Source organism: Pyxicephalus adspersus, chromosome Z (assembly GCF_032062135.1).
Source record: "Pyxicephalus adspersus chromosome Z, UCB_Pads_2.0, whole genome shotgun sequence".
NCBI classification, from domain to species: Eukaryota; Metazoa; Chordata; class Amphibia; order Anura; family Pyxicephalidae; genus Pyxicephalus; species Pyxicephalus adspersus.
In genome coordinates this window covers 71940682-71958656 of record NC_092871.1, presented here as the reverse complement: position 1 = coordinate 71958656, position 17975 = coordinate 71940682, and the positions used below count along the sequence as shown (strand labels likewise).

The following is a 17975-nucleotide window of genomic DNA, read 5'->3' as shown; positions in this document are numbered from 1 at the left end:
GTGGCAACAATAAAAATGATTTACTTATCACAACATATCATAGCATTCTCGGCTAAACAGCCCAACTAAGCTCAGTGTTCTCATAAAAGGATAGTGTGATATAATTAGAATAATACAGTATCAGTTTAGTGGTCAGACTGAATAATCTTGCAAGTCATGAATATTGTCCTTTTCTCCCGCCTCGTTTCATCATTTGGCTTCTTCAGGGAATTCAGAGACTTAAATTTATAGTCAAATAAATGCTAATGAGAATGCTATGATATGTTGAGTTATTAAATAAAAATCTATTTATATACATGATAATTTTTATTGTTGCCACAAAAAAGCCATCTTTTCCCCTTTTTCTTTTTGTCACAGTAAGTCATTTTATAGGTGATATAGAGATCCTAGTAGGCTTTAGAATGACCATATCAATGTTAGACCTAGATGAGAAAAGGGGAAGGTAATCAAGGATCAAGCAGTGGGGGATAATTTTGTAAAAACATTAAAATGAAAGAAGCGAGTGTCCTAAAGTAATGCTTTTAATAAAAGACTGAGAATAAAAAAAAAAAAAAAATAATGAACCAACATTTTTTTCATGAAAGGTTTTTAATTAAGGACATGACAGTGCAGCACAACTTACCTCTGCTGATGGCCAGTTCTATGGGTTTATAGGAGGTTATTGGTGTGATCACTTCTCATGCTGTATTTTTTTTTTTTTTCATGTGCAATGAAGAGCCTCAGGGTACAGTCAACGGCCGATGGTTTATATTTGTACACTTTCTCAAACTCACCGACAGCGTTGAATGTTCTCTGAAGCCATCAGGGGCTTTTATGAATTAACGAGATCCACACCCTATTTGAGAAGAGGAAAGTCTGTTCAGTTCAGCACATTCCAGCAGCTCAATTAGGTCATCAGAGATTTCGTTATAGGGAACTTGGACAGATGCGATAGTGTTAGCTGATTCAAAGCTTGATATATAGCCGATATTCGAGCAGAATGCTTGCTGCCTTTCTGGTGTCACTGGATTTCATTATCTCATTTTGAAAATACAAAAGAAGTGAAGGAATATTTTTATTTGTTGTTCAGTCTATCATATGGTCTGTAGTTGGTGTTTGTGATGATTAGGATGGTTCATCATTACATTCATAAGTCTGCAAACAAAAAACAAAAAAACCACAAATGTAGATTTGGTAAAAGCTATAATAATTATAATTGCAGAGCCACTACCTTAACCAAAGCTTAAAATGTATGTCCATGCAAAAGTATACCAAACATGCATCAATATTACCCATTATTTGTTTCTATATATGTAACTTGTACGAAATTATATCTGTTGATCTGCTAGAAATCCATTGTGCTCTGCTCCCCATCCCCTTCTTTGTGGAATATTTTTTATTTATTTTATTTTTTTTTTGTATGAAGTTGATTCATGGAGCAAAAAGGGTTAGGAAAGGCTTGTAGCACACTTTGAGTTGCCTTGTTCTGAGGGAAAACAAAAGATCATTAACACCTTTCATCATTCCTTAAAATATTTAGGGTAGGGGTGTCCAACCTGCATGATGGCTACAAATGCTGTCTCATATTCACCTATAGTTTGCAGCTACCAAAAGGAGAAGCATTGTGGTTATCAACCTACAATTGAGAGGTTGTTTTTTAGGCAGTTAAGCATTCCTCCAGTTCATCGCCACCTCATGCATCATCTGTTACCATTTTACAATTGGCATAATAATGGTAAATATAATCCCAAACACAAGAGTAAAAATAATTTTTTTTCTCTTGTGTTTGTGTACATACAGTGTGGTGCTTCCAATTGCAGAAACACAGCAGTTATCCTACAGTCCTACAACCCATTACCCTACACAAGACAGCATTTTTAATAATATTGAGAAAGTCAGGTAAGCATTCCTCCATCACCACCTCATGCATCATCTGCCATCTTACAGTTGGTATAATAATGGTAAACGTAATCCCTTATTTTTTTTTCTTAGTTGTATATATGCAGTGTGGTGCGTCCAAATTACAGAGACACAGCAGTTATCAACCTACAGTTCCACAACCTATCAACCTTCAAAATAGAGCATTTAATGTTAGAGAAAGCCAGGTAAGCATTTCTAAGCGTTCCCTCAGGTGTCTCACATGTTGCCAGCCACATTTTACAATCAGCATAATGAATTTAGCCCCTATTATTTTCTAGCATGGATTCCACAACATCTCAAAATGAGACAGAAAGAACAATTATGGATGAAAGAAGAGTGTTCAATAAAAAGTGGACAGATGAGTACTTTTTTGTAGAGGCAAACAGTAAGGGACCCTGCTTAATTTGTGGTGAATTTGTGCAAGCGTTGAAAGACTATAATTTATTTTTAAAGACATTATATGCAAAAACATGCTGCCAAGTTCTGTGTGTACCAATAAATGTTAAAAGGACAAAACTGTGCAACTAAAATTTCTGTCTTGTAACAACAAAAAGTTACTACTCAGACCTAATTTATTGTAAAAGCTAGATATGTGGTAGCATATTTCATAGCAAAAAAATCAAAACAATTTTCTGATGGTGAGTTTATTTAGCAATGTATGGAACGTGTGGCAGATATAATTTGCCCTGAAAAAAAAGATTTCAATATTCAGTTTGACTCACCAGACTATAGCCAGGTGAACAGAAGAAATTGCAAAAACTATTGAAAGATATTTAAAAAGAAAAGCTGCTAATTTTAATTATTATGGGCGATGAATGACAGCACTGATGCTACTGATATGGCTCAATTTGCCATTTTTATAAGATGTACTGATGATGAATATAATATCACTGAAGAGATTACCTGTTTTGTGCCTTTAAAAGACACAAATAAATCCTGGGATTTACATTGTAAAAAGTATATTAAAGTGATTTTCTCTGCCCATTGTTAACATATCTGATAGTTACTAATGGTGCCCTGGTGATGATAAGTAAAAGAAAAGGAACTGTAAAATATTAGAAGAGGAAGCAATTGCTGCCAGATTCACTTTTGATGAAATATCAATTCATAGCACGTCAAGAAAATGTATGCGCAAAAGCTTTAAAAATAGATAACGTCATGCAAATAGTCTTTAAGGCTGTGAATTTCATAAGGGCCAAGATATTGAATCATCGCGAATTCCAGGAATTCCCTAATAATATGTATGCTATGGCGACATAATTTACTTTTCCGACATAAGATGGTGAGGTCGATACTAGATGTTAGATTTTGTTAAAAAAGAACTTGACGATGTAAACTGTTTTAGGCATTTAGCATTTTAGTAGATTTTTACTTCTTATTTGAATGAGTTTTTTTATTTTAAACATCCTTAAAAAAAAAAAAAAAAACAACTTTTCGGGGGTAGGTGAGTATACCTACGGTCTAGTTCTAACTTTAATTGTACATTTACTTTATTGTAATTGTTTTGTTAATGCTAAGTATATAAAAAAAATTGGTATATTTTATACTGATTCCTATTGATTGTCCCCTCCTACTGTATGCTGCCTTCCCCTTTTCTTAGATTGTAAGCTCTTTGGGACACAGTCCTTTCCTCCTCCTGTGTCACGGTCTGTGTCTGCTTGTTATTTGTAACCCCTATTTAATGTACAGCGCTGCATATTATGTTGGTGCTAGATAAATACTGTTTAATATAAATAAATAATAATAAAAGCTAACTAGTATATACTGGTAATCTCATGATGCCATATTTTGCACAAAAAAAAAATTACCTGCCAACTTATAAAGAACAAATCATTAGCAGCCCTGTAAATTGTGTTAGAGTGGTAAATGAGTAAGGGGACCCAGTCCAGGAGTCTGCTCCACCTACAGACTTGTCTTCATAATTAAATCTCACTGCTCCTAATGTGTGTGCACATCGCCATCACCTTTTATTTCCAGCCAATGGGGAAGCAAAATAGAGGAGAACTCATGAACAACAGTATGTGATGGCACAGGACCAGTGTTGTTCAAAATGACGCATGATTGCTTAAGCAGAGCTGGAATTGAACATGCCTCACAATACTGACCTAATTTCACAGTTACTGAATAAATTCAAGCAAGCTGCAGTGTATGTGTAGGGATCCAACATTTCTTGCTGTTGCTTCAGTTCTGCAGAGACAGAAAATAAAATAAAGTTTAGGTAATAGGCGGCAGGTTATTGATGGAGATTGTGAGTTTTACTTAAGCAGGCATGGTCCACTTTTGTTACATACAGGAAACCTTTCCTGAGAAATGCCATGTAGCCATCCACTATAGTGTATGTGGATGTGAAGTGTATTTTTAGAAGCACAGAAAATGAACAGCAAAAGGATAAAAAAAGATTAAACAAATATTAGGGTTTACATGTAGTTAATGTATTATAAACCCCTCAAGAAGCAGTAAAGTATCAAAGTACCATTGTCAGATGAAAAAAAATGATTTTACAAGTCAGACTTGTGTCCCTAAAAACTACCATTATTATGTTTCTACCTGGTTCGCCCCTCTTCTACCCTGAAAACCCAACGTGGTATTCATGATGGCTGCCAGACAGATAAGAAATAAAGTTTTTTGGCTTAATGTTGTTGTTCTTACCTTTTCCACCAGCGAAAAATGTAAGACTAGCCTTTCTCAATAATTTTAACATAAAGAAACCCCTTCTATAGTTACCGTAGCTACAGCTCACAGCACATTAGTGTGTTGGTCAGTGGGAAGAATGTGTTTTAAGTTGTTGCCCAGTAGGAAGAATGTCACCTTACAGATAGCAAAGAAGGTTATTGGTGTCACAAAACCCTGGGAACACTGCCTTGGGCCTTTGGATTTTGATACAATGTGGACACAGACCATGCATGATCCTGCACTTCAGTGTATGTAGGGTAAGCATCTGGCCTAGTAAAGAGGAATCTTGTCTTCAACTACAAAGTCTAAACTTGAAGGTAGTTATATAAATAATACTATGTGCCAATTACAGACAGATTGTAAGTGAAGAAACACCTTCAATGTTACAATGAAAGCATTGGCAGTTGCATCAGTAGTGCAGCTCCTACAAAGGAGGAATTTGTGTATTTCTCCTCACCAGATGACTTAAGAGAGGGTGTTTAAAGGGTGAAGAAGATCTAAACAATGAAATGAGAAATTGTTTAGTTTTTGTAGCAGCAAGTTTTCAGGTTACACAATAAATAAGGAAGAAAAGGTACATCAATTATCTATTCAGGACCAAATATACTCTAATTTGGAAGCAAAATAGAGAAAAGTGTTTACTATTCAAACTTGAATTCAAATTTTAGTGAAAATGCCTTACAGAAAATTGTTTATAAGCAAATCATAAATAAGTATATATCTATTTGCTGAAAAAGGTATAAGGCTGTGCAATAAGGTCCCCAAATTTGTGAACCTAAGGCAGATTTTTACTTTTGACAATATAGAATCATTTTGGGAAAACTATGCTGGACTTTCCATCTGAGGTTGTTCCAAGGGCTTTGAGCTTAAAGTTTTATTGAAGGTAGACAACTTATCAGTAATGCTTTGGGATGCAGTCTGATTAGGCATATTCAGCACAGCTTTTAAGGCTTTAGGACATAATAGTGAGGTTCAAACTCTGAAGCAAGGCTATGCAGGCCAGCTCTGAAAGGCAAGTACATTTTCTAGACATAATAACATTGGGGACAAAGCAGTGAATCAGAGGGAACCTGTCCCAGCAAAAAAGAAAACCTCCAAGGGATCAGCCATCAAGTTGGAGGGTTTAAAAGGGAAATGGTAAATTGATTTTTATTTATAAGCAGGGCATCCCAATTCTACTTTAAAACAATGATTTTGACATAATGGTCTGGGGAAAATGTTTTCAAGATCATTTTTCCAAGATCCACTGGGAAGTGTCACTTCAAACTTTAAGTGATCTCTCATGCATAAAAGTTAAATTTGAAAAAAGTGTCTATTCCAAACCTACCTAAAACTCATGGATGTTCTCCTTTGACATTTAAAGAGACCCAAAAGATCCCATTACTTTAATGATCTCAGAAAATGTCCCGATTCCTGCACATCTGGATTTGGTTTGATTCAGAAAAATACATGAGCTCACTGAGCCCACATCCCCTGTGCAGACCTTTGCAATGTTGGATGTTATGTAAATGGGACAGGATTAAAAGTTTTTTATTCTCTCCTTTTCTTCTCCCTATGAGTCAAGTTGTCTCTTTACAACTAGCAAATAGATTACTCGTGTGTTGCTGCAAAGGTGCATGGTGGTATGTATTTAGTCTTCATTGATCAGATATAGAGCCTACTAAGAAAAGTGGAAAAAAACAAGGGACTCAACTGTTAACAGATAATGCAACTGCAATTGCACATCATTTGTAATTGTGGTATTAAGCAGCTTTTACTATTGCACTTTTCTGATTAGATTTTTAAAGGGATACAATAACATTTCCTTTCCCTAAAGAGGGGCTATCTCAAAGGAAATGTTAGCACTGGCAGACTACACCAGTTGAGTCTTGGATATGCTGTTACCAAGATTTGTTTGCAACCAAAGTGAAAACCTTTTTTCCTTTCAACCAATAGGATTGTTTTAAGGCAATAGATATTCTTTTCAAACCTTTGCATCTGGAGCTAAAAATGCCATCTCACCCATTGCAATTCTAAATAACATCTGGGTCGTTGAATTTATTGGTGGAAGAGCTGTGGACTTTTCCTCAACACTGACTTTTGAGAGGGACTGCCTCAGAGGTTGGAGTGTTTTATCCCTGGGTATATATTAGCAGTGAACAAGCCTGCCTTGGGCAAACTTGCCTACTGGGATTGGATGTCATCACATTCAAACTGTTTAACACTTGGTTGATACCACTCTAAGATGTTGTATTTACTTGTCTTATAAAAGCAAATGTATGTGACTTTACTATTTACATGGTATAGCAAACATGCAAAAACCCTGCAAATCTGGAGGTTTATGTGACTTTGATTCACTTAGCACCAACACTGTCATATAGGAAGAGTGCATCACTGTGAAAATGCTTTACAGTTGAGGGTGATTATGATGAGAATACAGTACTGATATAAGTTTAGTAGCTAGAAGAAAATGTAGGCAAATGTGTTCAAAGGTGGTAGGCTTTGGTGTTAAAGTTTTATTTTGAAAAGGCTGCAGGATCCAATGTCTGATGGTCAGTGTATCTATAAACAACTCTAAATTACAGGCCTGGTATTGGTTTTTAAAATCGTAAACTAATATAGAAGATATAAGACCCATATAAGATATGGGTCCTCAAAAAGGCCACTGGGAAATCAAGGCCTGGGAGAAATAGGGGTTATTTAGGATGGAGAGAAGAGAAAGCTATGAGGCAAGAAAGTTACTAGAACCCCTCTCGGAGTGATATAATGACAATGTAAGGGCCATTTTGGACCTGCAGTTGACTGCAGCCTGTGACAGGCTCAACCTCTGTCACAATCATTCTCAATAAAGTAAAGGAAGGGAAACAATTTTGAGAATGCATCTGCAGGTGGTGATAAATCACTTTTAATTGCTTAGTAGTTTTTCTGTGCACAAATATCGTTACCTGCAGTGTGGTTTGCGGCTCCCAGAAGTAAAGCAGTTTGTCATGCGCCTGCCCGGTTTTCCACAAGTATGAAAAAGGCCTTACTTTATCTAACATCTACCGAAACTTGTTTTTGTTCTTAACTGAAGTAACATCAACCATTTTTTAATTTAGATTTTTAGCAACTGCACAAACACTAAAGTTATAATTTAAATACAAATAGTCTTTAGGGTAACTAAAGTAACTAACTAGTATGGTAAATGTCTTATTGGTTAATGAACTGCAAACAATGGACAGAACCTTGTTATGCTCACAGATATAGTTGAGAAAAAAAAAAAAAAAAAATTAAAAAAAAAAAAATTATACTGGCTATTTAAAAAGCAATGCAATTATATTTTTCATGGAAAGTAAAGCAACTGATACATTAAAAACCATCAGGGTAAAAGTAATTTGCATTAGGTTTACTGCTTTGCAATTATTATTTTAAAGGCAAACCTTTAATTGAAAAAAATTAGCCTAAATGTAAATCAAGGCTGTTGCAACCTGAGTTAATCTGTGGTTGCTCCTTATTTTTACAAAAGCACCATCAAAGATAATGTCCTTGTGCACCTTTGCAATGAATAATGTTAAGTCTACATAGAGGCTGGGTCCCTGTTTTTGGTTTTATGGAAGGGAATGGAGAGGTTATCTTCATGACATGCACTGGGTTTATAAAAATTAATAAACTTTAGCAAAGCTAGTAACTTGATAAAAAAAAAAAAAGAACAATAAATGTAGTCAAGTTAGATGAGTCGTTTCAAAAATTTGTGGAAATTCCTGTACTTTCTAGTGTGTAAGGGAAAGGAAAAATGTTTGCATCAGATGTTAGTGTTACAGCCTTGACAGTAGTGTCAGAGCTACTGTCAGACAGACATACTTGCCATTCTGTGTAAAGTTCTATGATCCAAATTTCTTTGCAAATCACACTGAACTATGATAGCAGTTTAAGAATAAAATACTGCTAGTATACCTATGTTAAAGGCCTGCCTAATCCTAAATGTAAACATAAATGCAGAATCCGATTCACAGATATATAAGATTTTGCCCAGTAAGACTTCTGGATTAGATGCTAATACTGACCTACAATGCTGCAAAAATATGCAGCATAAAAGCCATCTGTATCTTAAACGCTCTTTAATATGTGCAGATGGCAGGAAGTTTTATTTCCTCCTGTGAAAGCCTTGGAGTTTAAGCTCTGGGGCATCTTTTGTGATCTGACTGCTGTGAATTATTTCTGGTAGTGCAGTTTGGAAAGTGCAAATCTCATGTGTGGTAAATTTTTTTATGTGCTAGTGATTTTTTCACCCTCTGTCATCTACAATGAATTTAGATTGTGTAATTCACCTATTGAGAGTACTACCATTAGAATTTTAGGGAAAATGATTCATACTATACTGTGACACAGCAGTGGGTATTATTGTGCAATATGGAATATTTAACAATACCTTAGATTCTAAGGCTATCTACACACGTCAGAGGATTCCCGTCCGATAATTGCCTCAGGGCTAGTATTGGGACGAGAATCTGGAGTGTGTACATCGCTCATCTGCTTTTTTACATGGATTCGCACTGGCGAATTCACAAACGATGAAGAGAGTGCAGCGGGGTACTGCTCAGTCTTCCCCCCCCCCCTTCCCTTTCCACAGAGCATACCGAAAATTATTAAACGTGTGTACGTAGCCTTATGGTTTGTTTTTATGTTAGGCTTAAACAGTAAACTTCCACTTTTAAACAATCAAACATTTTAAGCTAGTCTTTTATGCAGGATGTAGTCTTTCAAAAACTGAATGGTATATATCTTTCATCTTTCTTGTATCAATGTCAGGCTTGTGGATCCTTTTGGGATGCAACACCCCAGACTGAACAGAACAATGAGGCACCAAACTATTGCTATTCAACTTTAGTGGATTAAAATCCATGGTTAGCAGGTAAACCTAATACCTACCAGTTAGTTAAACCATTCTGGTCAGTTTCAACAGATATAAGTATCCCTATATAATCATTCACATATAGAGTTCAGTACTTGTAACACTCAGTTTTGCCAAATAATTTAACGTTTGCTATCGGTGGGGATCTGAAAGGATAACAGTCTCATTCCACTTTAAAAGGGGCAGAGAAGGTCAAAAGTCCTATTAACTTCCCTGGCGGTATAAATAAGTATTTTTAAATGTTAAAGAGGTACATTTAAAAATTTTTAGTATTTTAAATTTCCCACCTGGTCCCGCCTCCCAGCCACACGGTCCCGAGCAGATGCCCGCCTAGCATCTGCTTCCCCTGGCCTCACGTCCCCAATGTTTACATGCTTGGAACGCAGATGCCGGCTATCGCCAGGTTACACAGATGCCCAGCCGGCATCACCAGGGGAAGAAGATGCCGTTCATCGCTGGAGGACGCCGCGGGCACCGCTTGCCAAGTCAGCTGTTTAAGCTCCCTGGCAATTCCACCCCGAGTGTGACTCGAGGTTACAGCTTTTGGTTAATTCACCCTGAGCCACACTCGGGATTACTTCTAGGGAGGTTAAAACATTTTCTAACACACTAGAAAGCCTTTGTATTGAGCTTTACCTATTGAGATATCCCCTTATACCTGTGCATTGCATTGGGCTGCCTAATTGGGATGGGATTAGGTTGTTTATGACTCTTTTATAAATGAAATACAATTGTACAGTGATTTTTTTCTGCTTTGCATGTTTACATTAATTGGGATTACTTATTCTTAAAAAAAATTACAGTACCCAATTGTCACAATTGAAGCAACCTATTTTATATTCCACAAAATTTTGAAATGTATTACCAGTTATAAACAGACAGAAAACATCTGCCCTAAGACATATTTTGCTTGCATCCTTGCCCTAGTTTGTGTAGTTTGCCAAGAACAAGTTGTGCAGACAAGTGAATGAATGTTTTCTTCTTACCTTCTATTGGTTATCACAGAAAAGGCAAAAGTCTTAAATTGTGCTAGATTTGTATTTGAACAGATGCAGTTACTGAGTGTTGTATATTAAATGCGTATCCTCTTAGATTGTAAGCTCTTATGGGTAGGGTCCTCTCCGCATTTTGTGTCACTATCTGTCCGTCATTTGCACTTATTTAATTTACTGCACTGCATAATATATTGGTTTCTTTATAAATACTGTTTAATATTATAAAATAATACTCTAGTGCCTTTCAGACTTACATGCCTATTTAGACACCCTCTGTAACTCTGTACAGTGGTACCTTGGTATAAGTCCTTAATCCCTTCCAGATCCTTGGACTTATACCAAACAGAACATATACCAAATTTTTCCTATAAGAAAAAAAAGGAAAATGATTATTCCGTTCCCATGAAAAAAAATCCTAATGTTATTGGCATAATATACATTTATGGGGCTGTATGAAATAATTAAAACACTGCTTAATACTAAAATACATAAAAACAAAAGCAATTAGATGAAATAAATGAAAATGTAACCTCACTTTACCTTGTTGAGAAGAGTCGAGTGCCTATTAGGATGGTGCTGAGAAGGGAGGAGATGTTATGTAATTCACAGAGAGTTATAGCGCGGGTTGTTCACTGAATGGTGGCAACTGGCGTTCTGACGCTCATGGGCAGAAGTGGCTTTGTCTGGGGAGAGGTAAATAAGGGTAGCGCTCGGTGGTATGACTCATTTTGACCCATACAAGTTCTAGCACAAATGTTGTATACATTTTCTGTGTCCAAACAGGACTTATACCAAGTTGGACTTATTCCAAAGCGGACTTATACCGAGGTACCACTGTATATCTAAATTGGGAATAAACAAGCTGTTGTGGGTGAGCTTTTGCCATAATTTATGGCACACACTTACCTTCTTCTTAGTGCCCTGCAGTGATGACGTGTCCATGACCCTGTCACTTCTGCATTCCCTACAGCTGCTAATCTGTGCAGGAGTTACATTGCCTCTGACCACTGAGTCTGTTCTTGGCACTGGTAAAAATAGATCCGGGCCCTGTTTTGCATGGCACAGGTGCCATGAAGCATACACAAAAGGTTACTATGAAAAAGGATTTTATCAAAAAGAGACTTTGTATGTCTCTTCTGCCAAAAACCTCTACCTCCTTACCACCTGGTGACTTTTTGTTAATGGTTCTTTCAACTGCAGAGAAATAGAAATGAAGCAATGGGAATAGTAGTTATTAATACAAAATCTGATGGGATATATATTACTGTAAAGCAATTTCCACATGCAAAAAGGGCTTTTTTTTCTTCTAAGGGCTGTGGACTAGCGTCTTATATAATAATTGTGAATACTTGTAAGAAATGATGTAGAATAAACATCCTGGCAGTTATCCAATCGTACATTTATTTATCTTATTTTTGTTGTTTAATATTGAATTATTATGTTGAATTAGGTAATCCATGATTTGTAATTTGCATTTCCACATAAAAAGAACAACAAAAATAGCAAGAATTGTATCTACCTTTATTGCAGACACACAGAAGCAAAACTTCTACGGAATGTGGGTCAAGGCGACAGAGATTGGCAATGCAATGGGGATGGGGAGGGGGTCTGTCTAATCTGCTTAGGGTACACAAAGCAAACAGCGTTCCTAATTGACCTCAATATTCAATGAACAGAAAATTGAAAATATGTTAAAGCCATTCATTTTTGCTGGAGGAAAAGTGGACAGATGGGCGCGGATGGCCAGATATAAATTAGGCAGTTTGTTGCTATAGGTTAATGGATTATTTATGTAATTAGCTTTTGCACTGATATGGCATACTTTAAGGTGCTTTTATCAGTGTTTTTTTTAGCTTCTCACCTTTACAGTTGTATATGTTTGATGCAATTTTATTTTGTATAAACAGGTAAAAACTGTTCTCAAAAACTTATGGGGCCAGCTGGATTTGAAAACCAGCTTTATGTTACCTGACATTTGATAGCAGTTCTGTCGGTTTCCATGTAATTTGTAACCTTTTAACTCTCACTCCAGCCAAAGTTAAAAGTCAATGTTAGATTGCCTTTCATAGCACAGTCTACCTGCTCAGTACAATTCCAGGTATTTCTGACTTACTGAAACAATTAATGACAGAATAAATGTAGCTAAAGGTATTTGTATTGCATTTGTGTGCTGCTCAGGTAAATGTAAATTCTTGTTGATGTTACCACTGCTGCAGTGTTTCCTGGAGAGTAACAGGTGCTCAATTATTATCTTCACTAGAAGCAGATGTTTTTTTTTAATCCTACTACCCCTTATATTTATTTATTTTACTAAAGGAAGCCTTGCCAACAACAGCCTTTAAAAAAACATTGAATCAAGTTGCCACAGTATCTGCTGATACATTTTGTCCACCATATATATAATTACACAGTAGGTCAGGTTGAAAAAAGTCCATCAAGTTCAAGCACTAGGGAAATAAACATATCCCAGATATAAAACCATATAAGACATAGTTGGTCCAGAGGAAAGCAATAAAACCCCTGGTACAATTTGCTTCAACAGGGGAAAAAAATTCCTTCCTGATTCCATGAGGCAATCGGATGTTCCCCGCATCAACGGTCACTGTTATTTTTACTTTAAAGCCTTAATACCCAATTATATTCTGTGCTTCTAGAAAAACATCCAGCTTTTTCTTAAAGCAATTTATAGTAGTTGCTGAAACTACTTCCTGAGGGAGCCGATTCTACATTTTCACAGACCTTACAGTGAAGAATCCCTTCCTTATCCGGAGCTTAAACTTCTTTTCCTCCAGGCGCAAAGAGTGCCCTCTTGTTCTTTGTAATGATCTCAAAGTGAATAATTAGGAAGAGAATTCTCTATATGGACCATTTATATATTTATACAGGGTGATCATATCCCCCCTTAAACCTCTCTTCTCAAGGGAGAATAGATTCAGTTCAGCTAATCTCTCCTCATAGCTGAGCTCCTCCATTCCTTTTATTAGTTTAGTTGCCCTTCTCTGCACTCTCCCCAATTCCACAATGTCCTTTTTGTGAACTGGTGCCCAAAACTGGACTGCATATTTAAGATGTGGTCTGACCAACGCTTTGTACAGGGGCAGAATTATGTCTCCATCTCTGCAGTCTATTCCTCCTTTGATACAATAAGGTATTTTACTAGCTTTAGATATTGCAGTGTGGCATTGCATGCTGTTATTAAATCTGTGATCTACCAGAACCACCAGATCCTTTTCTATTTCTGACCCCCCCAAACTGTATTGCCCTTAGACAGTATGAAGCATGCATCTTGTTAGCCCCCAAGTGCATAACTTTACATTTATCTATATTAAATGTAATTTGCCACTTGGCTGCCCAATCAAACAGTACATCCAGGTCTGCTTGTAGATTGTAGACATCCTGTATGGACTTAATTCCATTACATAGTTTGGTGTCAACTGCAAACACAGAAATGGTACTTTTAATCCCAAACTCTATATTGTTTATAAAGATGTTAAACAGTTATGGACCCAACACCGAACCCTGGGGTACACCACTAATAACCCCTAGACCATTCAGAGTATGAATCATTAATTACAACTCTCTGGATGCGGTCCTTAACTTATTTTTTTTAAAAATTGAGGTTTGCCTTACTTTACTTTGCAATCTGTCTTTCATTTTGAAGCTTTGCACATTTGATCTCCTTTTTACATCTTTTCTTATATTCTTTATAGTTTTCAAACTATAAAGGTGATCCTTCATTTTTATATTTTTGGAATGCCCTATTCTTGTTCTTTATGGCTTTTTTTAACATCCGTTGTGAGCCATATAGGTTTTAATTTTAGCCTCTTGAACTTATTACCCATTGGAATATATTTTTTAGTGTGCTTGTGTAGAGCAGACTTGAAACATTCCTATTTCTGTTCTGTGTTCTTTGAGGACAATATTAAATGTTTTTATCTTTCCTGTTTTTACTTTCTGTTTACAGCTTACAAAAAAATGAATTCATAATATAGTCACTGCTACCCAGGTTCTCTTAATGCACATTGGTTATAAGCTCTGTATTGTTAGAAAGAACTAGATCCAGCAGAGTATCATTTCTAGTTGGGGCTTCCCTAAACTGTACCAAAAAATTATCTTGTACTGAGTTCATAAATTTTTTCCCTTTTGCTGTTCCTGTAATGCAATTACTCCAGTCAATGTCCGGGTAGTTGAAATCTCCTACGATTAACACCTTTACAGTTTTTCCTGCTTTTTCTATCAGCGCTAGTAGTTGATTCTCTGTTTCTTCTTTAGCATTGGGGGGCCTATAGCAGACTCCTATAATTAATTGTGTAATATTCATCCCCACATTCAACTCCACCCATAATGCCTAAACCCCATCGCTTGCACCATCAACAATTTCTTCTTTCACATTCACTTTCAGGATCCCTTCTCACATACAGACAGATACCACCACACCCTTTTGGTTGACTCTGTCTTTACTAAAGAGAGTATACCCAGGATTATTGACAGCCCAGTCATGCAAAGAACAAAGCCAGGATTTAGCAATACCAGAATAAGTCAGAATGCTCTTCATTCATTAAAGTTTCCAACTCCCCTATTTTGTTTGCCAGACTTTTAGCATTGGTGAACAGGCTTTTAAAATCATTGCTGCATTTACCAGCACTGTTTGTCAAATCCTTTTGTTTTTCAGTACAAATAGTACTGCGCAATCCAATTTTTGTGCGTAACATGGGAAGCTCCTTATATTTATCCATAACCCTCCCCTCAACTATCCCCAATCCACCCTCCACTAGCGGTTGACCCCTGTCTATCTAAATGTACTACATTTGGCTGTAGATGTCAACACTAAAGCACATGCAATTCAGGGTCCTTAGAGCATATGTCTGTGAACCACAATGAATTAAAGGTGAGGTGAAGCACGCCTCTAAAGTGACTTTCAAAGATTAAATTTGCATGGTGTTGGTGCAAACGCCCTGTTTTTATTTGCTAGAGGTCATGGCAGGATTACTCTTGAACAGGGTCATTACTGTTTATTTTTATGCCCAAAACATAACACCCCTGGTAGTGCCCCACAAATAGCTAAGTCATCAAGACACACCTCCAGCAGCCACACACACAAATGTACACAGGATTTGTAAATCTAAGCTACACACATGCAAACCTGTGAGTCACATTTACAGAATAATTAAAAAAAAAAATCTCATTATGCATAAGACTCCTGCTTTGTATACACAATACTAGGCAGAATCAGCAAGGATCATGTACCAGGACCTCCACTGAGAAGCAACCCAGAAAACATTTTTAATATCTAGTATTGCCTTCTTTGATTTTTCTTGGTCAGGTGAATCATGTTAATACAGGTTAACCTAAGTTGGAGTTGCTAGCATCAGACATAGGCTCCGGCGAAATTCAAGCAACAACTTCCTTTCTCCCTAATGTTATGTACACGTCAGATGATTCTCGGCTGATACGAGTTGCAGGGCCTGTCTGGGATGAGAATCTGACATGTGTACAGAGGCCTTCCGACATTGTTTAAGGACAGAAGACAAGCGACCGCAATGGAAGTGAAGTGTAAAAGTCCAGAATAAAATCTGATTCATGTCATGTCTGATTCAAAATAAAATTCAACACTTTTAGTACAAAAAGGTATTCAAAATAAAAAAGCAAAGTTCTGTTGAATCCCACACAGGCCTACTCCCTTCTAATTTAATGTTGACCCTTTCAAGTTGTTGTGGCCCCTAAATGCTTTTCCGCGATAACACATACAAGTGTGAGAATAGATGTTATTACCTCCTGTTAATAAAAATGACAGTTCATGTGTTTGCCTTACTGTAGATTTCTAACGTTTTATTAAGTCTGATCACCTCTTTTGGTCACAGAACAACTCCTCTACCAGTACTTGTACTCAAAGACAGCAAAGATGGTCTTTCCCAGGCTATATGGATATTGCACTTTGCGGTGATAGTGGGAGATGGATGCTAAGGGAATTAACTGATTTTTTTCTATGCTTCATAAGAATGTTGGATTTATTGTTTCTGTTGGGAGTTTTCTAAAGGGCCTATCTGTGACATGAGGCCTCCTGGTGTGGGGGTTTCATATGTTCTGACACAATTAGCTGTATTTAAACCCTTAGCAGTATGTAATCTGCCTTTCCTGTACAATGGAAGCAAAGGTCCTTGGATAAATTTTATTTGGTACAGAATATAAGGAGTGTATGCCTCTCTTTTGCAGTAATGAAGGTTGTGAGTGTTTTGTGCTTTTCCGGCAGACCCTTTTTCTATGTGCTAACACAATATAATATATATTTACATGACCCCAACATATGGTGTATTGCTTTGAAGAATCCATAGTCATAGTTGTTTAAAAAGGGCTCACAAAAAAACGCACGTAATTTGTTTGCTCTTTTACAGTCACGCAACTACAGTTCCTCAATCACTCATTCCCTTTTGGGCCACAGACTGGAATAATACCTTAGACACCATGGTATTAGGTCCCCCATGCCTCTCTAAAGCAATTTCCAAACTCTAATAATTGTCTTAAATGCAGTGCAGATCACACAGATCTCTGTCATAACATTTAGGACTGCCCCTCAATCAAACGTTTTTGGAGACAAATTGCCCGATATATACAAACGCACTTGGTCAGTTATTTACCCTTCACTCCCCTTTGACTAATATTTGCCATGGTGAGTGGGGACGGTATCTGCTACTCCCGGGGTGCCAAACGGCTACTGCTTCTTATCCTTATCTGCAGTGGGAAGGAAATATATTCTCAACTGTTGGATCTCCATTTCCCCTCCCTTGATCCAGTTGTTCCTTATAAAACTCCAACATCTGTTCAAAATAAGATAGGTTGAGGCCTTCCAATCCAAAGAAACTAAAACACACAATTTTTTAACACATGGGAGAGTTTCATTAAAACTCTGAACATAATTACTAAAACTCAACTTTATAAGTGTTTCAATCAAACTACCCAGTACTTCATCAGAACCTTAGATGGTGACCCCCCCCCCCCCCCAAAGTGTCACCAATTAAATCTTCCACCAACCTCTAGGTCTGCCAGAATAAGAGCAAAATCTCTCTCTCCCCCATAGGGTTACCTGGACCACATCTATCCAAGGAAATTGGGCAATAATGGGAAACATTATATTAACTCTGACATGGCAATACCAATTTATTCTTATTGTTCCTTTCTTTTTTTTTCTCTTTTTCTTGCTTTATTGTTAACCAACTGCAGTACTATGTGCAATTACTCATTTTGTATACTCAAGCATTGTTGACTTGTTTGTTTCAATCTGTAACAAATGTATGAATTTCTTTTATTATTGGAATCACATTGTTTGTCCTAAGCACTGGTGTAACAGAATAAAAATAAGTTTAAAAAAAAAGGGGCTCACAATGGAATGTCTCTACCATTGTCCTGGTCTAGGGCCAATTTGGAAAGAGAGGACTGCCATATACCTGCTAGTATGTATTTTAGGACACGTCAAATTCAGCTTTCTAAAGAAATAAATATGGGGTTTCCTGGTAAGATTATGTGGGAATTTTACATAATTA

At 36.8% G+C, this 17975-nt stretch overlaps 1 long non-coding RNA gene across 1 annotated transcript in view; it reads right to left on the bottom strand.

The window, feature by feature from the left end:
* Positions 1 to 505: 505 nt before the first annotated feature.
* LOC140343330 (uncharacterized) overlaps positions 506 to 17975 on the bottom strand; it is a 30423-nt gene continuing 12953 nt past the window's right edge. Inside the window, exons 2-3 of the long non-coding RNA XR_011923299.1 lie at positions 4005 to 4086; positions 506 to 1134 (exon numbers count right to left, since the gene is read on the bottom strand). This is a non-coding gene — a long non-coding RNA (uncharacterized lncRNA). The remainder of the gene's footprint in view (positions 1135 to 4004; positions 4087 to 17975) is intronic.